Source organism: Macaca nemestrina, chromosome 7 (genome assembly GCF_043159975.1).
Source record: "Macaca nemestrina isolate mMacNem1 chromosome 7, mMacNem.hap1, whole genome shotgun sequence".
NCBI lineage: Eukaryota > Metazoa > Chordata > Mammalia > Primates > Cercopithecidae > Macaca > Macaca nemestrina.
Window position 1 is genome coordinate 44430186 of NC_092131.1, and position 25132 is coordinate 44455317.

Genomic DNA, 25132 nt, shown 5'->3' on the forward strand with positions numbered 1-25132 from the left:
GAATGGTAATGATCAGTTAGTATTAGCTGTCATTTGGCTACTTTTCTGGTTTTCTTCCCATTCTTCTTTCATTTTTCTCTATTATAGGATGCTTGGCCTGCTGCTTGTTATCATTCGGTATAATTCATCTGTAGCAGGCACATCCAGTTTCCTAGTTTGGTATTTTTGTTTGTTTGTTTTGTTTTTTGTTTGTTTTGAGACGGAGTCTTGCTCTATCATCCAGGCTGGAGTGCAGTGGTGTGATCACGGCTCACTGCAATCTCTGCCTCCCGGGTTCAACTGATTCTCGTGCCTTAGCCTCCCTGGTAGCTGAGAGTACAGGTTTGTGCCACCACACCCGGCTAATTTTTGTATTTTTTAAAGTAGAGACAGGTTTCACCATGTTGGCCAGCCTAGTCTTGAACTCCTGGCCTCAGGTGATCCACCCACCTTGGCCTCCCAAGGTGCTGGGATAACGGGCATGAGCCCCCACGCCTGGCCTACTTTCCTAGTTTTTAATTGCTGATACTTCCTATAGTCTGATAACAGAATCCCATACTTTCCCTCTGAGTTATAGACTGATATATACAAATGTTTGCTGCACATTTGCCCTTGGCCATCCCCAGAAGTCCCTCAAGCTTATATGAGTAAAACTAAGGCATTTCTTTATTTTTTCCCCCATTTTCTTATTTTGGTTTTTTTTTTTTTTTTTTGAGTCAGAGTCTCGCTCTATCGCCCAGGCTGGAGTGCAGTGGCGCCATCTCGGCTCACTACAACCTTCACCTCCCAGGTTCAAGCAATTCTCCTGTCTTAGCCTCCCAAGTAGCTGGGATTACAGGCATGTCCCAGCACACCCGCCTAATTTTTCTATTTTTAGTAGAGATGGGTTTTCGCCATGTTGGCCAGGTTGGTCTCAAACTCCTGGCCTCAGGTGATCTGCCTGCCTAGGCCTCCCAAAGTGCTGGGATTACAGGCATGAGTCACCGCACCTGGCCTGGATTCACTTTCTGACTCAGCTCCGCTTGGTCATCTAATGCAAGAATCAGACTGGATTCCTTCTCCACCGGCTCCTCCCCGGTGCCTGCAAATCGAGTCAGTGCCAGGCTTCACTAATGTTAACTTCCTGAATATTTCTCTGGCCAGGTGTGGTGGCTCACATTTGTAATCCCAGGTATGAGAGGCTGGGAGGTTGAGGCAGGAGAATCACTTGAGCTCAGGAGTTCGGGAACAGCCTGAGCAACATAGCAAGACTTCATCTGTACTAAAAATTTTTTTTTTTAAAGCTTTTTTTTTTAATTGGCCAGGCATGGTTGTGTGCACCTGTATTTTCAGCTATTTGGAAGGCTGAGGTGGCACAATCGCTTGAGCCTGGGAGGTTGAGGCTGCAGTGAGTGGCAGTTGCACCACTACACTCCAGCCTGGGCCACAGAGTAAGACTCTGTGCAAATAAATACGTAAATTGTCAAACTATAATATAGTATTGATAGTGAATAGAAGCAAAAAAAAGAAAAGAAAAATGTTTCTCAAATTTACCTTTTTTCCCCATTCCTACTGTTGGGAACTCCATTATCTCTTTTAGTTTGATTTTTAGTTGACACATAATGTACATATTTCTGGGGTATAGTGTGATGTTTTGATATACATATACTTTGTGTAATGATCAAATCAAGTTAATTAGTGTATCCATCATCTCACATGTTGATCACTTTGTGGTGAGAACATGCAACAGTCCTCTCCTATCTGTTTTGAAATAGACCGTACAGGCTGGGCCCAGTGGTTCCCACCTATAATCCCAGCACTTTGGGAGGCTAAGGCCAGAGGATTTTTAAGACCAGCTCTGGCAGCATAGTGAGACCTGTGTCTACAAAAAAAAAAATATTAAAAAATTAGCTGAGGCATGGTGGCATGCACCTCTTGTCTGGACTTTTTAATGACCTTTATGGTCTCCCAGCCTTCAGCCTTACCTCTCCCTATTTAAATCCATCTTCTACATTGTAAATGTGAGCAATTGAGTATGTGACTCTGGGTTGGGCGCAGTGGCTCACGCCTGTAATCCCAGCACTTTGGGAGGCCGAGGCGGGTGGACCACCTGATTTCAGGAGTTTGAAACCAGCCTGGCCAACATGGCGAAACCCTGTCTCTACTAAAAATACAAAAATTACCTGGGCTTGGTGGCATATGCCTATAGTCCCAGCTACTTGGGAGGTTGAGGCAGGAAAATCGCTTGAACCTGGGCAGTTACAGTGAGCCAAGATCACGCCATTGCACTCCAGCCCGGGTGACAAAGTGAGACTCCATCTCAAGAAAAAAAAAATGTGTATATGACTCTGAGTATGTAATATTTTTGCTACCGACCCCTTCCAGTTCATTTATTTATTCAAATAGTTTAACATAGCTGCCCTAGGTTAAAATAAGATACTGCTTTAGTCATTCTCTATAACCCATTGAATGTTCTAACTCCTTTCTTACTGAATTGGTTTTGTGAGAAGAAATAAAAAAAGAAAGCTTGACGTTTTAGTTGGGTAGACAAGATAGAAAACTCTTAAGATCTGCCCTGCTGCTTTCTTCAACATCATCTCCTTTCCCATCCAGCATTGTGATCAGCAATACCAAACTTTCTCTTTTTCCCTTGCTTCCACTACTTTTCAGGCCTGTCCTTCCTCATATTCAGCATATTCAGATGTTCAGTGACCAGATCATTTTGACAAAGCCACAGAGCTCATGAGTAACAGACATTGTGGATTGTGGAAGATCCTGAATGCCAAGCCAAGAAAGTAAACTGTTCCTGAGGGAGAAAGGAAGAACCACTGATTGTCAGACTTTGCTATCATTCACGGAAATTGGGAGCATGGGTTGAAGAGAGAAGCTAATGAAGTAAATTTTGGATAATCTGAATTTTAAGTTCTGGCAGCACATGTAGCAGGCATTTAACAATACTAGAGCTTCAGAAAGAGATTAAAGACATGAAATTTGTAGATAAAGATCTGGAAGTAATTACTAAAGGCTTTTGATCCGGTATATGCAAAATTAACATTTCAAAATGGAAAGACACAAATGTTCCTGAATCCACTAACACTTTGAGGGCAGAATCAAGTTCTAGTTATCACTGTCTCTCTAGCACCTAGAAGAGTGCCTAACACTAGTGTTTAATTATTAAACATTCTGCTAAGCTTGGGTTGCAGTGGGATTCAAGGAGAAGGGAACCCAAGAAAGTGATAAAGGGAAGAACATTTAGGACATCACCAGGGATGGAGAGGCAGTATTTGAAACTTTGACTAGTAAGAGTTTGTGTAAAGTCCTTACTATAGGCAAACATCCTTTTTTTTTTTTTTTTTTTTTTGAGACAGGGTCTCACACTGTCACCTAGGCTGGAGTGTAGGTGCCATCTTGGCTCGCTGCAGCCTCAGCCTCCCAGGCTCAAGCAATCCTCCCACCTTAGCCTCCCAAGTTGCTGGGACTACAGGCATGCACCTCACCATGCCTGGCTAATTTTTTGTGTTTTTGGTAGAGATAGGGTTTCACCATGTTGCCCAGGCTGGTCTCAAACTCCTAGGCTGAGGCAGTCCTCCTACCTCGGCCTCCCAAAGTGCTGGGATTACAGACATGAGCCACCGCACCCGGCCAGTGGCCTGCCTTTTATTATTATTTTTTTCTTAAGGTTGACATCAAATTGCTAGGATCACAGCTACTTCTCCAGAGATTTGCATTGCTCACTTTTTAAATTAGGGTGTCTCCCCAGATGTTACATCTCTAGGGTCTGTCCTAGCCATCTTATCTAAAAGATCTTGACCTCATCTTCTCTCTTCTCATCATGTTACATACCTTAAACTCTCGTTTATTTTTCATCATAGAGCTTGCCATTCTTCTTGTTATATATTTATTTCTTTATAGCTGAGTTGAATGATGAATGTTGCAGCCTCAGAATAACAGTCAACTCAGTAAAACTGTTGGAACAAAATTATAGCATTTCTTTGGTCAGCAAAAATTCTCTTCAGATATTTTATGAGTAAAGTTATAAATTCTAAAAAAGAAACTAAGTTTTTAAACTATTTTAGATTTTTTTTTTTTTTTGAGACTAGATTTTGCTCTGTTGCCTGGACTGGAGTGATCATGGCTCACCTGATTGATCGCATAGCCTCAACTTCCCAGGCTTAAGCAATCCTTCCTCCTCAGCTCCCAAGTAGCTGAGATGACAGGTGCACACCAGCACGTCTGGCTGATTTTTAAACTTTTTGTAGAGAATGGGATCTCACTATGTTGCCTGGACTGGTCTCAAACTCCTGGGCTCTAGGGATCCTCCCATCTGAGTCTCCCAAGGTGCTGGGCTTACAGGCATGAGCCACTGTACTCAGCCTGTTAGAGAAATTTAATCAAAAAAGTTATTAAAATTTCCAGTCAAGTATTGAAATAACTTTCTCTACTCGACCTCCTGGGCTCAAGTGATCCTCCTACCTCACCTTTCTGGTAGCTGGGACTGCAGGCATGTGCCACCATACCCAGCTGAATTTTTTTTTTTTTCATACAGTGGAATTTAATTCAGTGATACTCAGTTATAAGAAGAAATGAGCTTTTAAGACACTGAAAGACGTAGAGGAACTCTGTGTTTATATCTTTGTGAAGGAAACCAGAAAAGGCCACTCGCCTTATGATTCTAACTATTTGACATTCTGGAAAAGGCAAAACTAAAGAGACAGTAAAAAGACCAATGGCTGATAAAGGTTCAGGGTGAGCAGAGGGATGAATGGGCAGAACACAGGATTTTTAGGGTGGCGAAAATTTTATAATGGTGTATTCCTTACATGTATTTGTCAAAACCCATAGAACTGTACAAAACGAAAAGTGAACCCTAAGGTAAACAGTGGACTTTAATTTTTTTATAAAAGCTACTTAATGTTGTTTTATGTGGCAGTACTCTAATTCGACCACTTCCCAATTAATGGAGATTCAGGGTGTTAGGCTTTTTTTTGTTATTACGATTCTATAATAAATATCCTTCCTTACATACACATATATTTAATTTTGGGTAGATGCTTATGGGAGATTGTTGGATTCAAGGAGACACATATTTCTAGTTTTATTATATAGTACCAGAATACTTGTCAAAAACTTTAACAGAGGGAGAGAAAGAGTGTGTGTGTGTGTGTGTGTGTGTTAGAGACAAAGTCTCATTCTGTCACCTAAGCTGGAGTGCATTGACACAGTCATAGCTCACTGCAGCCTGGAACTCCTAGCCTCTAGTGATCTTCTAACCTCAGCTTCCTGAGTGGCTGGGCCTACAGGTGTACGCCATCACACCCAGCTAATTTTTGTATTTTTTGTAATGACGGGATCTCTTTGTGATTCCCCAGGCTGGTCTCAGACTCCTGGTCTCAAAGCGATCCTCCTGCCTTGGCCTCCCAAAGTTCTGGGATTACAGGTGTGAGCCACCGTGCCCAGCCTAGAATGTTTACAAATGCCCATTTCCCCATACCCCATCAGCATTGATGTTATCAATGTTTTTAATTTTTGCTAACCTGATAGGTGAAAATGGCATCTTATTTCCTCAACTGTTAGTAATATTGAACTATTTTTTTTTTTTTTTTTTTTTTTTTTTTGAGACAGTCTCACTCTGTAGCCCAGACTGGAATGTAGTGGTGTGATCTTGTCTCTGCAATCTCCGCCTCCCGGGCTCAAGCCATTCTCATGCCTCAGCCTCCCAAGCAGCTGGGATTACAGGTGTGCACCACCACGCCCAGCTCATTTTTGTATTTTTAGTAGAGATGGGATTTTGCCGTGTTGGCCAGGCTGGTCTCAAACTCTTGAGCTCATGTGATCGTGTTCTGCCCACCTTGGCCTCCCAAAGTGCTGGGATCACGGGCATTAGCCACCACGCCTGGCGAGATTGAACATCTTTTTTCGTTTCTTGTTCATTTGAATTTTCCCTTTTATGACTTACTGCTTCTTTTAGCTATTATTTTATGTTCAGATAAATTCCTTGCATAGTAAGGGTATTAACCCTTAATTGTGTGTTATGAAAATTTTCTTCCAATTTCAGTTTTCTTTTAACTATATTTTCAATATATTTTACCTTATTTTAGTTATGTTTTTGTCTGATCAGATCTCTCACTTTTTGCCTTCATGGCATCTGGGTTCCAGTTTTGCTTTAAAAGTCCTCTTTGGCTAGGTGCGGTGGCTCACGCCTGTAATCCCAGCACTGTGGGAGGCTGAGGTGGATGGATCATGAGGTCAGGAGATCAAGACCATCCTGGCCAACATGGTGAAACCCCATCTCTACTGAAAATACAAAAATTAGCTGGCTGTGGCAGCACATGCTTGTAATCTCAGCTACTCGGGAGGCTGAGGCAGGAGGATCGCTTGAACCCGGGAGGCAGAGGTTGCGGTGAGCTGAGATCGCGCTGCTGCTCTCCAGCCTGGTGACAGAGCTAGACTCTGTCTCAAAAAAAAAAAAAGAAAAAGAAAAAGTACTCTTCTACTCCAAAATTGTATGTTTTGCTTCTTTGTGTTTAAAATGTGATTTTCCACATTTTCTACAATGATCAGTTAAAATAGCACTAATTATTTTTTTTTGTACTTATTTATTAAAATATAACTACTGTAAGGTCTACAAGTCTGGGGTAGAGCTCGGTGAACTTTTACAAACTGAAGACATCTGTGCCAACGACACTCAAATTGGTACCAGCACCCAAGAAGCCTCTTGAGGCGGGGCGCGGTGGCTCACACCTGTGATCCGAGCACTTTGGGAGGCCAAGGTGGGTGGATCACCTGAGGTCAGGAGTTCGAGACAGCCTGGCCAATGTGGTGAAACCCTTTCTCTACTAAAAATACAAAAATTAGCTGAGCATGGCAGTGGGCGCCTGTGATCCCAGCTACTCAGGAGGCTGAGGCAGGAGAATTGCTTGAACCAAGGCGGGGCACGGAGGTTGCAGTGAGCCATCGTGCCACTGCATTTTCAGCCTGGGCGACAGAGTTGAGATTCTGTCTCAAAAAAAAAAAAAAAAGAAACCTCTTGGATGACCCTTCCCAGTCATTCCCACTACAGATAACCACCATTCTAATTTCTATCATCATACATTAGTTTTGACTATGATTTTTATGTTTTGTTTGCCTTTGGGCATGGGAGATCAGGTTTGTTGAAGTATAATTTACATTCAATAAAATTTACCTTTTTAAACTTTGTAAGTATGTAGTTTGATGAGTTGACACGTGTGTGTACCTACACAGTTGTGTAACCAGCACCCTGATTAAGATATAGAATATTTTCATCACGCAGAAAGTTTCCTTGTGCCCCTTAATCATCAATGCCCTCCCAACAACCTCAGCCCCTAACAACCAGTTCCTATCATTTTGCTTTTTCCAGAATGTTATTTAAATGGAATCATACAATATATACTCTTTTAAGTTGCATGTATCTCTGGTTCCTTTTTTATTGCAGAGTCAGAGTCCATTATATGTATATGCCACAGTTTGTTTTTCCATTCAGTAGATGACAGTTATTTCTGGGGGAGGGAGGGTCTTTGTTGTTTATTTTTTCTGTGCTTAAGCTTACCCATATTTCTGGGTTTTTTTCTAGGTATTTGTTACAAATAAAATGGTGATGAACACGTGTACAGGTGTTTGTATGGACATAAGTTGTCATTTCTCTTGAGTAAATACCTAAAAGTGGGATTGCTGGGTAAGTATGTATTTAACTTTTAAACTGCCAAACCACTTTCCAAAGTGGCTATAACATTTTACCATCAGTGTATGAAAGTTCCTGTTACTTTTGCATTTTTGCCAGAACTTGGTATTGTTAGTTCTTTTTAATTGTAGGCATTTTAGCAAATGTGTAATAATAGGTAATTATTAATATAATTTGCATATCTCTGATGACTAATATTATTGAGCTTCTCGTTCTTATTTGTCATTCATTTATTTTCTTTGGTGAAGTATCTCTTCAAATATTTTCCCATGTTTTAATTGAATTATTTGTCTTATAATTTGGTTGCAAGAATTCTTTATGTATTGTGGATATAGCAACTTTATCAGATTGTGATTTGCAAATATGGTCTCCCAGTCTGTAGTTGGCATTTTCTTTTTTTTAATTTTCTGGTTTTTTTTTTAATATTTATTTTTGTTTGTTTTGTTGTGGGCTTTTTTGTTTTGTTTTGTTTTTTTGAGACAGGGTCTCACTCGGTGACCCAGGCTGAAGTGGCAGTGACGCAATCTTGGCTCACTACAAGCTCCACCTCCTGGGCTAAAGTGATCTCTCCATCTCAGCCTCCTGAGTAACTGGGACTATTGGCATGTGCCGCCACGCCTGGCTAATTTTTGTATTTTTGATGGAGATGGGGTTTTGCCATGTCACCCAGGCTGGTCTTGAACTCCTGGACTCAAGCCATCCACCCCCCTGGGCCTCCCAAAGTGCTGGGATTGTAGGCATGAGCCACTGTGCTGGGCCTGTAGTTCGCATTTTCTTGACTGTTCAAAGCAGGTTTTACATTTTAATTAAGTCAAACTTTTCTTTTGTGGTTTGTACTTTTTGTATTTTAAGAGATCTTTGCCCAACCAAAGGTCATAGATTCCCTTTTTTCTCTTACAAGTTTTGTAGTTCTTGCTTTTACATTTAGGTCTATGATCCATTTTGAGTTAATATGCTCTGTTCTGACTTCTCATTTGTCTCATATTAGTAAACCATTGCAGCTTTCTCTTTATTAATGTTTGCATGGTATATCTTTTTTCTATCCATTTCCTTTTAACCTATCTATGGCTTTATATTTAAAATGGGTTTCTTTTAGATAGCATGTAGTTGGGTCTTGCTTCTGTCTCTCCACCACTCGCATCCTGACTATCTCTGTCTTTTAAATAAGGTGTCATATTATTTATATTTAACGTAATTGTTGGTATGGTTGGATTTTTTTTTCTTTTCCCCCGAGACGGAGTCTCACTCTGTCTCCCAGGCTGGAGTGCAGTGGCCGGATCTCAGCTCACTGCAAGCTCCGCCTCCCGGGTTCATGCCATTCTCCTGCCTCAGCCTCCCGAGTAGCTGGGACTACAGGCGCCCGCCACCTCGCCCGGCTAGTTTTTTGTATTTTTTAGTAGAGACGGGGTTTCACCGTGTTAGCCAGGATAGTCTCGATCTCCTGACCTCGTGATCCACCCGTCTTGGCCTCCCAAAGTGCTGGGATTACAGGCTTGAGCCACCGCGCCCGGCCACTAGTTGTTTTTGTATTTTCTGTTTTTCTCATCAGTTCTTTATTTCTTTTTTCATCTTTTGATTGGGTGGATTTTCTCTATGATTGGTTTTGGCTTGTGAATTTACTGTTTAGTTTTTTTGTGTTTGTTTGAAGTGGTTGGTCTAGGGTTTACTATATGCTTTTTTTTTTTTTTTTTTTTTTTTTTTTTTGAGACCTGGTTTTTCTCTGTCACCCGGACTGGAGTGCAGTAGTGCGATCTGGGTTCACTACCACCTCTGTCTCCCGCTCAAGTGATCCTCCCACCTAAGCCTCCTGAGTAGCTGGGACTACAGGCACCTGCCACTATGCCTGGCTAATTTTTATATTTTTTGTAGAGATTGAGTTTTGCCATTTTGCCCAGGCTGGTCTCGAACTCCTAGGTTGAAGTGACCCACCCACCTTGGCCACCCAAAGTGCTGGGATTATAGGCGTGAGCCACTGTGCCCAGCCCATTATATCCTTTTTGAGTTGTTAAAATCTAGCTTCAAATAATGTGATAACATTTTATGGTATACGAATCTTAGAACATTATCCTTCCACTTCCCTCCTCCCATCCTCTCACTATTATTGTCATGCATTTTATTTATTTACTTATTTATCTAGAGATGGAGTCTTGAACTGTTGCCCAGGCTGGAGTGCAGTGAGCTGATCTCAGGCAGCCTCCGCCTCCCAGGTTCAAGCAATTCTTGTGCCTCAGCCTCCCGAGTAGCTGGGATTGCAGGCACCCGCCACCATGCCTGGCTACTTTTTTTTTTTTTTTTTTTTTTTTGAGATGAAGTCTCGCTCTGTTGCCCAGGCTAGAAGGCAATGGCATAATCTCGGCTCACTGCAACCTCCACCCCCTGGGTTCAAGCGATTCTCCTATCTCAGCCTCCCAAGTAGCTGGGGTTATAGGCATGTGCCACCACGCCCAGCTAATTTGTTTGTATTTTTCTATAGATGAGGTTTCACCATGTTGACCTGGCTGGTCTTGAACTCCTGACCTCAAGTGATCCACCCGCCTCAGCCTCCCAAAGTGCTGGGATTACAGGCGTGAGCCACCACGCTCAGCCTGCCTGGCTACTTTTTTTGTACTTTTAGTAGAGACGTGGTTTCACCATGTTGGCCAGGCTGTTCTCGAACTCCTGACCTCAGGTGAGCCACCACACCCGGCCAATGCATTTTACTTTGACATGTCATAAATCCCTTGGTTTATTATTACTAGTTTTTACTTTCGACAGCAATTATCTTTTAAGGAAAAATTTAAAAGGAAAAAATGTATTTACCCTCATGTTTACCATTCCCAGTGTTCTTTATTTCTTTGTGTCAATCCGGATTTCGGTTTGTTATCATGCTCTTTCTGCCTGAATAACAATTTAACAGCAACAGTTCTGCTGGCAGTGAATCTTCTCAGTTTGTGTTTGTCTGATAATATTTCTTGTTTGCCTTTTTGAAGACTATCAAGTGCAGTAGTGAGAAGAGGGGAGGAGTGGAACAGGGAGTTTGACCTGTAGCTGACTGTGAGCAATCAGTTGGGTAACTCACTACTTTTGGACCAGACTGATAGTCTTTGTTTTATACCCTGTTTCAGAAGATATTGCTGGGTATAGAGTTTTGTGTTGGTAGGTTTTTCTATCCTTTCGGTGTTTAAAATTGTCATTCCTTTCTTCTCTGGCTTGCATAGTTTTTGATGCGAAGACTGAAGTAATTCTTTTTTTTGAGACAGTCTTGCTCTGCCAGCCAGGCTGGAGTGCAATCGCATGATCTCATCTCCCTGCAACCTACACTTCCTGGGTTCAGGCGATTCTCCTGCCTCAGCCTCCTGAGTAGCTGGGATTACAGGTGCCCGCCACCACTCCCAGCTAATGTTTGTATTTTTAGTAGAGATGGGGTTTCACCATGTTGGTCAGGCTGGTCTCAAACTCCTGACCTCAGGTGATCCACCTGCCTCAGCTTCCCAAAGTGCTGCAAAAGGCAGAGGTTGCAGTCACCTGAGATTGCGAGATTGTCCCACTGCACTCCAGCCTGGGCCACAGAGTGAGACTCTTGTCTCAAATAATAATAATGCTACTATGAAATTTATTTATAAGTTTTTACATGAACGTATGTTTAGCTTTATGAGAAACTGCCAAAGTGTTTTCCATAGAGGCTGCTACATTTTACATTTCCACCAGCAATATATAAGGGTTCCAGTTTCTTCACATTCTTTTTTAAAAAATGTGTTTTTTTTGTTTTGTTTTTTGTTTTTTTTTTTGAGACAGAGTCTCGCTTAGTCGCCCAGGCTGGAGTGCAATGGCGCGATCTCGGCTCACTGCAAGCTCCGCCTCCCGGGTTCACGCCATTCTCCTGCCTCAGCCTCCCGAGTAGCTGGGACTACAGGCGCCCGCCGCCTCGCCCGGCTAATTTTTTGCATTTTTAGTAGAGACGGGGTTTCACCGTGTCAGCCAGGATGGTCTCGATCTCCTGACCTCGTGATCCGCCCGCCTCGGCCTCCCAAAGTGCTGGGATTACAGGCGTGAGCCACCGCGCCCGGCAAAAAATGTATTTTTTAATTGACAAATAAATGTTGTATATATTTATGGTGTACAGCTAGATGTTTTGATATGTGTATACATTGCAGAATGACTAGATCTAGCCAATTAACATACCCACTGCCTTACATACATTTTTTTGGATGTGGTGAGAACACTTAAAATCTAGTCTCTTAGCAACTCTTGGCGGGTTTCTTTTTTTTTTTTTTTTTTTTTTTTTTGAGATGGAGTCTCGCTGTGTCACCCAGGCTGGAGTGCAGTGGCACAGTCTCAGCTCACTGCAACCTCCACCTCACAGGTTCAAGTAATTTTCATGCCTTAGCCTCCTGAGTAGCTGAGACTACAGGCACTTGCTACCATGCCCAACTGATTTTTTTTTTTTTTTTTTTTTTTTTTTGTATTTTTAGTAGAGACAGGGTTTTACCATATTGGCCAGGTTGGTCTCAAACTCCTGACTTCAAGCAGTCAGCCTGCCTCGGCCTCCCAAAGTGCTGAGATTACAGGCGTGAGCTACTGTGCCTGCCCCCTCTTAGCAATTTTCAAGTATACAGTACGTTGTTACTAACTATAGTCACCATATTGTACATTAGAGCTCTTGAACTTACTCCTCTTTCCAAGTGAAATTTTATACCCTTTGATCTACATCTCCCCAATTCTCCCTCCTTCCCAGCCCTGGTTAACCACCTTTCTACTCTCTGCTTCCATGGGTTTGACTGTTTTAGATTTCACATATAGATATGTATGTTTGTATACATGCACACATCTAGATGAGATCATGTGATATTTGGCTTTCTATATCTGGTTTACTTTATATACATGCACACATCTAGATGAGATCATGTGATATTTGGCTTTCTATATCTGGTTTACTTTAGTTTATAATATAATGTCCTGCAGGTTTATCTGTTTCACAAATGACAGGATTTTATTCTTTTTTAAGGCTGAATAGTATTCCATTGTGTATATACACAAATGTATACCTGAGTAGCTGGGGCGACAGCTGCACACCACCATGCTCGGTTAATTTTTGTATTTTTACACCACATTTTCTGTATCCATTCATCAACTGAAGAACACTTAGGTTGATTCTATATCTTGGCTGTTGTGAAAAAATGCTGCAGTGAACCTGGGAGTACAGATATCTCTTTGACATACTGATTGCATTTCTTTTTTTTTTTTTTTTTTTTTTTTTTTTTTTTTTTTTTTTTTGAGATGGAGTCTCACTCTGTCAGCCAGCCTGGATTGCAATGGCATGATCTCGGCTCACTGCAATCTCCACCTTCCAGATTCAAGCGATTCTCCTGCCTCAGCCTCCTGGGTAGCTTGGATTAGAGGCACATGCCACCATGCCCAACTAATTTTTGTATTTTTGCTAGAGATGGGGTTTCACCATGTTGGCCAGGCTGATCTCAAACTCCTGACGTCAGGTGATCCTCCTGCCTTGGCCTCCCAGAGTGCTGGGATTACAGCTGTGAGCCACGGTGCCCAGCCTATTTTTAATTTTTTTAGGAACCTTCATACTCTTTTCCATTTTGGCTGTACTATAGTTTCTTTACATTCTTGCCAATACTTGTTGTTTTCTGTTTTGGGGGGTGCTTAAAAATAACCAATTCACAATTATTTCAGTTTTTTTTGTTTGCTTTTAAGGCTTGTCAAGTGAAGCAGTGGGAGTGTATAGTTACACTATTAGTAGGTATATAGTATATATCTGAGTGTTCTCCGGGTTGTTTTCTGTTTATTGCCTCATTTCTTGATAACTTGTTGATATTTCTCTGTCTCTTTAAAATTGAATTCTGTACATCATGTGTAGAAGAATAGTAGAGACTAAGGTAAGTAGTATTTAGCCTCAGAAATGGATACCTGTGCTTCTATCAGACTCAGTGTTGCGGTTTGAACAATCTAGCCTGGTTTGGGTTTTGGTGTTACTGTAGTTGACATTAACATACCCAAAACTTCAAATTCCTTCAGCTATGAGCTGTTACAATCTTGTGCTTAGTGTCAGGCCTGGGATGCTGGAGGGTTTTCTCCTTGTCGCCGCTCTACTCAGTCTCAGCAGGCCCCAACAGGAGGTTTCTCTCCATGCTCTTCCCCACCACCTGCCTACCATCGGTGCTCTTTCCACAGTTTGAGGCTTGGCAAAAGTAGGGAGTCATTCACTCCATGATTTTTAAAAATACACACACATAAAATATCTCTGTTCTAGACCCACATTTCATTGTTAACTTGACTGGCTAAAAAGACTCCAGGTTAGAGAGAATTTTGACCCAGAATTTTCAAGCCATTATTCGTTTTTTCCCTGAGGGTTGCTGTTGAGAAGTCTGATGTTGTTACTATTCCTCAGATTTTTTATGAGACCCCTTTTCTCCATGGACACTTGTAGAATCTTTCCTTTATCCCCAGCATTATGAAATTTCAAGATACATGTGACTTGGTATGGCTTTCTTTTGCTGTCCTTTTTGCTGAACACTCAGGTTTGTTTGTTTGTTTTTTTCTTTCTATTTTTCTTTCTGGACTTTTCGTTTTTAGGATGTTTGACTTAGATTGATTGATCAATCCTCTGATTTCATTCTTTCTTTTTTCTTCTTCTACTTTAGTTGGGAGAATTCCTTAACCATATCTTTTCGCTCTTCTGTGGATTTTGTATTTCTGCTATCTTATTCTTTTTTTTTTTTTTTTTTTGAGACGGAGTCTCGCTCTGTCGCCCAGGCTGGAGTGCAGTGGCGCGATCTCGGCTCACTGCAAGCTCCGCCTCCCGGGTTCACGCCATTCTCCTGCCTCAGCCTCCCGAGTAGCTGGGACTACAGGCGCCCACAACTGCGCCCGGCTAATTTTTTGTATTTTTAGTAGAGACGGGGTTTCACCGTGGTCTCGATCTCCTGACCTTGTGATCCGCCCGCCTCGGCCTCCCAAAGTGCTGGGATTACAGGCTTGAGCCACCGCGCCCGGCCGCTATCTTATTCTTAATTTCCAAGAATTCTTTCTTGTTATCTGAATGTTCTTCTTTGTTAAAATACATGTAAAAGCCAGGCACAGTGCCTCCTGCTTATAATTCCAGCACTTTGGGAGGCTGAGGTGGGCAGATTGCTTGAGTCCAGGAGTTTGAGGCCAGCCTGGGCAACATGGCAAAACCCCATCTCTTACAGAAATACAAAACTTAGCCAGGCATGGTGGCGCATGCCTGTAGTCTCAGCTACTTGGTAGGCTGAGGCCAGAGGATCATTTGATCCTGGGATGCTGACGTTGCAGTGAGCCAAGATTGTGACATTGCACTCCGGCCTGTGTGACAGAGAGTGAGACCCTGTCTCTCTCTCTCTCTCTCTCTCTCTCTCTCTCTCTCTCTCACACACACACACACACACACACACACACACACACGCCTCTAAAAATATGGAATGTTTCACACACTGTAATTCTTGTGCAGGGGTCATGCTAATCTGTATTGTACCAATTTTAGTACATATGCTGCTGAAGCGAGCACCATAATTTTATTTTTAAATGTATGCATCTGAGCGTAATCACCACCCAGAATTCTCTTGTTCTGTTTCTCAGTTTATATCTCCCCCCAAAATAAGTAATATTCTTACTTCTCCCATTTTATAGATTTGTTTTGCCTTTTTTTAAACTTTATATAAATGAAATCCTGTAGGACCTTTTTGTGTCAGGCGTCTAACCAGTTCTGAGATTCATCCACATTGTTGCATGTACCAGTTGTATGTTTTTTATTGCTATGTAGAATTCTAGGCCAGGCGCAGTGGCTCATGCCTGCAATACCAGCACTTTGGGAGGCCGAGGTGGGCGAATCACTTGATGCCAGGGGTTTGAGACCAGCCTGGCCAACATGGTGAAACCCCGTCTCGACTAAAACTACAAAAATTAGCTGGGTGTGGTGGTGGGTGCCTGTAACTCCAGCTATTTGGGAGGCTGAGGCAGGAGTATCACTTGAACCCGGGAGGTTGCAGTGAGCCGAGATCATTCCATTGCACTCCAGCCTGGGTTACAGTGCAAGACTTGGTCTCAAAAAGACAACAAAAAAAGAGAATTCTATTATATTTACATACCACAATTTATCAGTAATGCCTGTATAAACAACTGGATAATTATCAAATTGTCCAGTTAATCATCTTATCTGAAGAGCTTGTAATTAGGCCAGGCACAGTTGTGCATTCCCGTAATCCCAGCACTTTGGGAGGCTGAGGCGGATGGATCAACTGAGGTTAGGAGTTCGCGACCAGCCTGACTAACGTGGTGAAACCCCGTCTCTGCTAAATACAAAAAAAGAAAAAGCCAGGCGTGGTGGAGCATGCCTGTAATTAAAGGTACTTGGGAGGCTGAGACAGGAGAATCGCTTGTACCTGGGAGGTAAAGATTGCAGTGAGCCAAGATCGTGCCATTGTACTCCAGCCTGGGCAACAAGAGCAAAACTCCGTCTCAAAAAAAAAAAAAAAAAGCTTGTAATTAAAGTATTAATAATACCAACAACATATTTCATATTTACCTTGCTGCTTAAGCCAGAAACCTAAGAATCATTTTTTTTTTGAGACAAGAATCATTTTTGACTGCTCTTCTCACACACCACTTGCAGTCTTACCAGAAAATTCTTTCATATTTGTGACGTACATCCAGCCATTTCTGTCATAACTCTTTCTCAGAATTTTGCACAAACCTCTAAACTACTTATACTCTCTTGCCCTCTGGTCTGTTCTCCAGGCAGCAGCCCAAGGAACCCATTCTCAGTGTCTCTTACCTGCTCTCAACCTACAGTGGCTTTCGTTCTCACTTGAGAATAAAATCCAGAGTTCTTACCATGACCGACAGAGTCATGGTATCTGACTCCGGCTACCTCTTTAATCTCATTTTCTACACCCTTCTTTCTTTCTCTGACTTTAGCTACACTGGCCCACTTGCTGTTTCTCTCTGCCTAGGCAGCTCTTGCTCCATGTAATCCACTCCCTTGCCTCCCTCATTTTGTCCTGGTCTTGGCTCAGATGTCACCTCGTGGGGGAAGCTTCCTTTAATGATGGAATAGAAATGGCTTTTCCTGCCTCATTTTTCTTGCCTTACCTTATGTTGTTATTTTTTTATAACACTCATCACTATTTTTATTATTATAATTAGTTATTGGGCTATGTATATACCTATCTCCTTCTATCCTGTCCTGCATGAAGAAAGGGACTTCATGACTGTTCTTTGCTGAATTTGTTATGTTCTAGGCCTGTCATGTCATAACCTTTCCAGAACTGTTTTTTTGTTGGTTTGTTTTGGTATTGAGACAGAGTCTCATTCTGTCACCCAGGCTGTTGTGCAGTGGTACAATCACAGCTCGACTTACAGCCTCAACTTCCCTGGGCTCAGGTGCTTCTCCCACCTCAGCATACCGAGTAGCTGAGACTACCACCACTTTACCACGCCCTGTACATGTAGCTCTAAAGTACAAAAATTAGCTAAATTTTGTAGAGATGGAGTTTAGCTGTGTTGCCCAAACTGGTCTCAAACTCCTGGGCTCAAACAATCCACCCACCTCAGGCTCCCAAAGTGCTAGGATTGTAGGTGTGAGCTACCGCACCTGGCCAAGAATTGTTTTTGAATTCTTTTTTTTTTTTTTTTTTTTTTTAAAGACAGGGTCTTGCTCTGTTGCCAAGGCTGGAGTACAGTGGCACCATCTCAGCTCACTGCAACCTCTGCCTCCCAGGTTCAAGTGATTCTCCTGCCTCAGCCTCCTGAGTAGCCGGGAGTACAGACACACGCCACCACGCCTGGCTAATTTTTGTATTTTTTAGTAGAGATGGGGTTTCGCCACGTCGGCCAGGCTGGTCTTGAACTCCTGTCCTCGTGATCTGCCTGCCTCGGCCTGCCAAAGTGCTGGGATTACAGGCGTGAGCCACTGGGCCTGGCTGTTTTTGAATTCTTGAGTAGGGTAATTCTTTAGAACTTTTGAGCAGATTTAATGTTGTTCGAGCTTATCAGTTTCTAACTATAATGTGTACAATATTTAAGTAGCTGGCTTTTAGATAATGTAAACATCATTCTGTAACAGGATATGGTTCTTTTTGTTTTTCCTCATTGTTTTTGCAGTTATTAAAGATAGCATTTGCTTAATTCTTAAAAGCATCTTTTCAAAATTAGAAAATGAAGAAATAGTAAACAAGTAGTACCAATTCTAGAATTGGATTATTTCAAATTGCTTCTAACTGTTCCAAATTAAGACATCTGGTGACTAGGGAAATTTGGTTTCTCTGTTTGGTTAACCAGCTGGTTGTTCTGGAAAGGAAAAAGGCAGTTAATTGTTCTTGTTGAAGGATTCTGGGCATTTGTGGAATTACCGTAAAGGGTGACGTTTGGATGCAAGATGTACATGCAAAACTGGACATCTCAGAATGTTATTGAGGAAAATATTTTTGTTTTTAAAAAGATGCTTTGAATGTTATATCTGGAACCTGCAGCATAATCTCACACTGCATGAGAAAGTATGTGTCATTTCCTTCCAGTCCTCCCCCTTTTCCTTGGTAACAGATTCCTGTACTTTAAAAATTGTGCTTTTCCTGAGAATTTTAGTATATTTAATGCATGGGATGCCATATGTTGCTGCAACCACTATCTTGAACGTTTGTGTGAATAAGAATACGATAATCAGACTAGCTAAGCAGGATTAATTTACAGAGACATTGTCTTAGTCATTAATGAATGTGAAATTTAAAATTATATTAGAGTTGTAGCAGATGTCAGTTTAGCATACCTTCCACTAAATATTCAGCAGTTCTTCTGAATTTAAAACAAATGGCTCTTTGGCAAATTGTCTTAGAGCTAATTCTGTGTTAGTTTAAAACATACATATACATTCCTCTACATTATAAATGTTTTCTGGAAACGATTTTCCTGAAATTAAACCAATGTATGCTTTTTATCCCAAAGTATTGTTTCCTCTGGGACATACTGGTAATGCATATGTGTGATTGTTCCTATTTGACTCTTCCCTGTTTCTCTGAAATGTTAATAACCAGATTGTTAAGATTCCTCTGTGCAGTTTTGCTTCAGATAAGCTGACATCAGATATGTATAATATAATCAGGTATGGTGACATGTCTGTGGTCCCATCTGCTTGGGAGGCTGAGGTAGGTGGGAGAATTGCTTGAGCCAGGGAGGTCAAGGCTGCGGTGAGCTGTGATTGCACCACTGTACTCCAGCCTGGGCCACAGAGTGAGATCCTGTCTCAAAAAAAAAAAAAAGGAAAAGAAAAGAAAGGATATGCCTGATAAATATTAAGCTACTTGAATGTCTCGTATAAAGCTTTTGTGGCTGCCAGTAGATTTTTCAGGTTTGCCACTGACCTTGCCACTTTAGACACTAGCAGCTACTGCTTCCAGGTGCTCTGCTAATACCCCCCCTTTAAAAATATTAATATACTACATGCTTATGTAGAGACAGTAGAGTACAGGAATTATGTACTCTACTGTACATAATCATGTAGAGCATGGGCTGTGGAATAAGAAAACTTGAATTCAGAAACCGGCTTTACTGCATATTACTTGTGCTTTTCTCATCAGCAAAATGGATGTAATAGTACTTTTGGGATTCTTATGAGGTTGTCATCATCATTAAAAATTTCAGTAATAGGCTGGGCGTATTGGTTCATGCCTGTAATCCCAGCACTTTGGGAGGCCAAAGCAGGAGGATTTCTTACATGCGGGAGTTCGAGACCAGCTGGGGCAACATAGTGAAACCCCGTTTGTATTTAAAAAAAAAAAAAAATGTTTAAAAATTTCAGCAGTGGCCAGGTGCAATGGCTCACACCTGTAATCCCAGCACTTTGGGAGGCCAAGGCGGGTAGATCACAAGGTCATGAGTTTAAGACCAGCCTGGCCAAGATGTTGAAACCCCATCTCTACTAAAAATACAAAAGTTAGCTGGGTGTGGTGGCGGGCACCTGTAATCCCATCTACTCGGGAGGCTGAGGCAGAGAATTGCTTGACCCCTAGAGGTGGAAGTTGCAGTGAGCCGAGATCACGCCACTGCACTCCAGTCTGGGCAACAGAGTGAGACTCTGTCTCAAAAAAAAAAAAAATTTCAACAGTATTAAAAAGAGCTAGAATCCCAAAAAATAAATAGTATGAAAGAAATGACTGAAATTTAGGTATTTTAATACAAGAGCTTCTGACTCTTGAAATTCACTTTAAGTTTTTTAAAATAATGAATAACATTAAGAAGTTGGAATCATTGTGTTTTGGAGTTTTTTGGGTTTTTTTCTCACTTGTCCCCTAAGAAGTTGTAGGATGCCACCTCTGCAAGCAGATTTGGAGTTTTAAAACTACATGTTTCAGATATGTTCACCGCTGATTGACTGATGCAGCCAAATGTAGGTTTTCCTGGTCAGCAGATAGCCTTTCATCTGGTGATTGGTAGGCTGCAACTCCTTTCATTTTATGGCTGTACCATCCTGTCGGACCAAGGAGTCCTCTCCATCCAGCCAGCAGTTGAGCAAAGAGAAGGTAGAGAAGACCCATTATCTCTTAATCCTAGCCTAACTGCGGCAGGCATCGCTTCCACTGGCAAAAACTAGTCACATACTGGGGCTGAGACAGTCCTTGGTGGGTGACCTGGAATCTATCCTTTCATCTGAGATCCCATTGAATGTCCTATACCAAATCCCATTCCAACAAGTCCCAGGTATATTCTACTCTTAGGGGCTGCTTCTCATTTCCCAAGCTGAGCGTGGAGATGTTAAAAAATAGCCCTACCATCTCTTCATGCCTTTGCTGAGCTCCTGCAGTAGTAAGTAGGAGTACTTACTACTTTCGAGAGATTTTTTGAGGTTGCCTACCAACTCCCTCAGTTTGCTTCTTTCCAAATTTGGGAGTATTTGTGAGAATTCTTGAAATTTGGCCAGGCACAGTGGCTCATGCTTGTTGGGATTACAGTACTTTGGGGCACTTTGGGAGGCCAAGGCAGATGGAGCACCTGAGGTCAGGAGTTCGAGACCAGCCTGGCCAACATGGCAAAACCCTGTCTCTACAAAAAAAACACAAAAATTAGCCAGGTGTGGTGGCGCACCCCTGTATTCCCAGCTACTCGGGAGGCTGAGGCAAGAGAATCGCTTGAACCCGGAAGGCAGAGGTTGCAGTGAGCAGAGATCGCACCATTGCACTCCAGCGTGGGCAACAGAGGGAGATTATGTCTCAAAAAAACAAACAAACAAAAACTTGAAATTTTATTTTTACCTTTCCTTAGTACTGCTTTGGGGAAGGGGATATTGGTGTATGGAAGGAGATTCTGTTGGCTCTGCTATATTTTCCAGTTTATTATGAAGCTAGATTAGGGACACGACTAGGGCAGAGATTGGTGGTGGTAGTCCTGATTGGCCTGCTAGAGCCATCTCAGGTCTAGAGTTGAGTTTGACTGAAGAGCTTTTCAGCATTGGGACATTCCTAGTGTGTTAATATCCGAAATATTTTTCTGTCTAGAACTTTAAATATCCATGATATGTTAAAAATTTTTTGTCGGCCGGGCCTGGTGGCTCAAGTCTGTAATCCCAGCACTTTGGGAGGCTGAGGTGGGCAGATCACTTGTGTTTAGGGGTTCGAGACCAGCGTGGGCAACTTGGTGAAACCACATCTCTACTAAAAATACAAAAAATTAGCCAGATGTGGTGGCACACACCTGTAATCCCAACTGCTTGGGAGGCTGAGTCAGGAGAGTTGCTTGAACCCAGGAGGCAGAGGTTGCAGTGAGCCGAGATTGTGCCACTGTACTCTAGCCTAGCCTGGGGGACAGAGCCAGACCCTGTCTCAAAAAAAAATTTTTTTTGTTATTGTTTTGGGATAATGTTAGATTTACAGAAAAGTTGCAAAAATAGTATAGAGTTCCTGTATACCCTTCACCCAGCCTCCCTAATGTTAACATAACCATGGAACATTTGTCAAAACTAAGAAAGTAACATTGGGATAATACTATTAACTAAATGACAGACTTTATTTGGATTTCACCAGGTCTTCCATGAATGTCCTTTTACTAGTCCAGGATCTAATCAAGGACGCCATATTGAATTTCATCATCACATCATCATGGTCTCCCCCAATCTGTGATGATCTCTTGGTCTTTCGTTTTCATGATCTTAAAGCCTTTTTTTTTTTTTTTTTTTTTTTGAGACTGGGTCTTGCTGTGTTGCCCAGGCTGGAGTGCAGGCGCGATCTTGTCTCGCTGCAACCTCCGACTCCTGGGTTCAAGTGATTCTCATGCCTCAGCCTCTTGAGTAGCTGATACTACAAGTGTGTGCCACCATTCCTGGCTAATTTTTGTATTTTTAGTAGAAATGGGGTTTCACCGTGCTGGCCAGGCTGGTCTCGAACTCCTAGCCTCAAGATCCGCCTGTCTCAGCCTCCCCAAGTGCTAGGGTTGCAGGCATGAGCCACTGTGCCTGGTCTGATCTTGAAGCTTTTGAAGAGTATTAGCCAGGTATTTGTAGAATATCCCTCAAATTGGCCAGGCACAGTGGCTCATGCCTGTAACCCCAGCACTTTGGGAGGCCAAGGTGGGTGAATTACAAGGTCAGGAGTTCGAGACCAGCCTGATCAATGTGGTGAAACCACATCTCTACTAAAAATACAAAAATTAGCCAGGTGTGGTGGTGCATGCCTGTAGTCCCAGCTACTCAGGAAGCTGAGGCAAGAGAATTGATTGAACCCAGGAGGTGAAGGTTGCAGTGAGCCAAGATCGTGCCACTGCACTCCAGCCTGGGTGACAGAGTGAGACTCCTTCTCAAAAAAAAAAAAAAAAAAAAAAAAAGAATATCCCTCAAATTGGGTTAGTTTGAGGTTTTCTCATGATTAGACTGGGGTTTTCTACTTGGGGAAGAATATCACAGAGGTGAATGGAATGCCTTTCTTATCATACCAGAGGGTTCATGATAGGAACATGACATATTGCTGATGATGTTACCCTTGATCAGTTGGTCACAGTGATATCATCTGAGCTTCTCCACAGTGAGGTTACTATCTTTTACTGTTTCGGTACTCTATTATTTGAATGCAAGTAACCAAGTCCAGCCTACATTCAAGGGGAGGATAATTCAACTCTACTTTCTAGAGGGAGTATATCTACATGTTACTTGAGTTCTATAAGGCAGATTTGTTCCTTCTACCTCATTTACTGATTTCGTTTTTATCAGTATGGACTCATGGATATTTATTCTTTGGATTGTAATCCAAGAGTTTTTTTTGTTTTTGTTTTTTGTTTTTTGTTTTTTTTTAAGTCGGAGTCTTACTCTTGCCCCCGCCAGAGTGCAGTGGCATGACTTTGGCTCACTGCAGCCTTCACCTCCCAGGTTCAAGCGATTCTCCTGCCTCAGCCTCCCAAGCAGCTGGGATTACAGGCGTGAACCACTGCGCTCAGATGAGTATTGTTATTTTGTTGTTGAGATTGCTTTAGAGTGGCCAGTGGAGTTCTTGGCTCCTATGTCTTTTTGTTTTTCCTTTTAAATTCTTCTTTCTCCAAGGAACTGAAGGGCATTTTTAATAGTTTACATCTCAAACCATTCTGATTGGTATCTAACTAAAAGATAAGAATCTTGAGAGAGTTCACTGAGAACCTTGGGCAGTGAAACACAGTCATCTTTTGAAACATAGTGAAGTTCATATGCTTTTTGAGTTTTGTTTTATTTTTATTTTTATTTTTTTTGAGACAGAGTTTCTCTCTGTCTCCAGGCTGGAGTGCAGTGGCGCGGTCTTGGCTCACTGTAACCTCCACCTCCCAGGTATAAGCAATTCTCCTGCCTCAGCCTCCCATGTAGCTGGGATTATAGGTGGGTGCCACCACCCTCGGCTAATTTTTATATTTTTAGTAGAGAGAGGATTTTACCATGTTGGCCAGGCTGGTCTCCAACTCCTGAGGCTCTGGTTAGTCGGCCTCCCGAAGTGCTGGAATTACAGGCAGGAGCTACCACGCCCGGCCATATGCTCTTTAGAAATGTATTTTTAATTACAAAATGAAAAATAAAATCTAAGAAAGCACCAGCTCAATTTGGTACGGCTATAGTTATTCAGATTTGAGGGTTGTTTATTTAATTTTGTGTTCATGAACATTGCATGTTGTTTTTTAAAATAGTTAATATAAAAGTAAACTGTGTTAAGTTTCCAAAAAGCTGTAAGAATCGTAGCTTTTAAAATGTGAAATGAAGGCCGGGCGCGGTGGCTCACGCCTGTAATCCCAGCACTTTGGGAGGCCGCGGTGGGCAGATCAGGTCAGGAGATCGAGACCATCCTGGCTAACTCGGTGAAACCCCGTCTCTACTAAAAATACAAAAAATTAGCCAGGCATGGTGGCGGGCGCCTGTAGTCCCAGTTACTCCACAGGCTGAGGCAGGAGAATGGTGTGAACCCGGAAGGCAGAGCTTGCAGTGAGCCGAGATCGCGCCACTGCACTCCAGCCTGGGTGACAGAGTGAGACTTCATCTCGAGAAATAAAATAAAATAAAATATGAAATGCATTTAAATGACTAAATGAAATGAAAATAGAAAGGAAATTAATATTCGTTGTTTATTTTCTTTATGCCAAAAATTGTGCCTTCTGCATACGTCTGCTTTGTGTTTCTATCACCCCTGTCCTAGCACCAGTCTCTCTTTTTTTTTTTTTTAATTATTTTTTTTGAGATGGGAGTTTTGCTCTGTGCCAGGCTGGAGTGCAGTGGTGCTATCTCAGCTCACTGCAACCTCCGCCTCCTGGCTTCAAGCGATTCCCCTGCCTCAGCCTCCCGAGTAACTGGGACTACAGGTGCACCACCACGCCCGGCTAATTTTTTGTATTTTAGTAGAGATGGGGTTTCACTATGTTGGCCAGGATGGCCTGGATCTCCCAACCTCATGATCCACCCGCCTCAGCCTCCCAAAGTGAGCAGATTATAGGCGTGAGCCACCAAGCCACCACGCCTGGCCACCTGTCTTCCTATTTTGTAATTGTTTACTTTTCTGTCTCCCAACTTCTTAAAGGCGGCAGGCATGGTCTTCATCCAAATTGCCAGCACTAGGGGTTTTGCTTCTTAAACCTATTTGTGTGTGTGTGTGTGCGTGTGTGTGCACGTGTGTGTGTGTGCATGTGTGTGTGTGTGCATGTGTGTGTGTGCACGTGCACGTGTGTGTATGTGCCACACTGGCTGGTTTTTGTTGAGAACCTCACTGCAGTATTTACATTGTACTCCAAATTGACAGCCTCTGAAATTACTAATATTTATATGAAACTAGTAACATTGCCTCCTGGGACAGGAAAGGGACTTGAGGACAGAGATGTTCTAAGATAGTTTGGGGACCTTTTTAATTTTGAACCATGTGACTATGTTATATATTCAAAAATATAAATACGTTACTAAAACATAGAAACTTGCTAGACAGATTTTTTATTTTTTATTTTTATTTATTTATTTATTTATTTTTTTGAGAAAAAGACTTA

General features: G+C 42.1%; 1 protein-coding gene and 1 pseudogene across 10 annotated transcripts in view; one reads left to right on the forward strand and one right to left on the reverse strand.

The window, feature by feature from the left end:
- Positions 1-25132, forward strand: part of LOC105473683 (WD repeat domain 89) — a 97179-nt gene that overhangs the window by 9576 nt on the left and 62471 nt on the right. For 8 of the 10 annotated variants that reach the window (XR_011625813.1, XR_011625812.1, XM_011727607.3 and 5 more), the window contains one exon: positions 7550-7651. The gene's annotated coding sequence lies outside the window, so the exon portion shown is untranslated. Of the gene's footprint in view, positions 1-2628; positions 2854-6707; positions 6729-7549; positions 7652-25132 lie in introns of those variants that run through there. The other 2 variants (XM_011727604.3, XM_071100046.1) reach the window with 2 other exon arrangements.
- On the reverse strand, positions 15083-15179 carry LOC112425197 (U6 spliceosomal RNA; annotated as a pseudogene).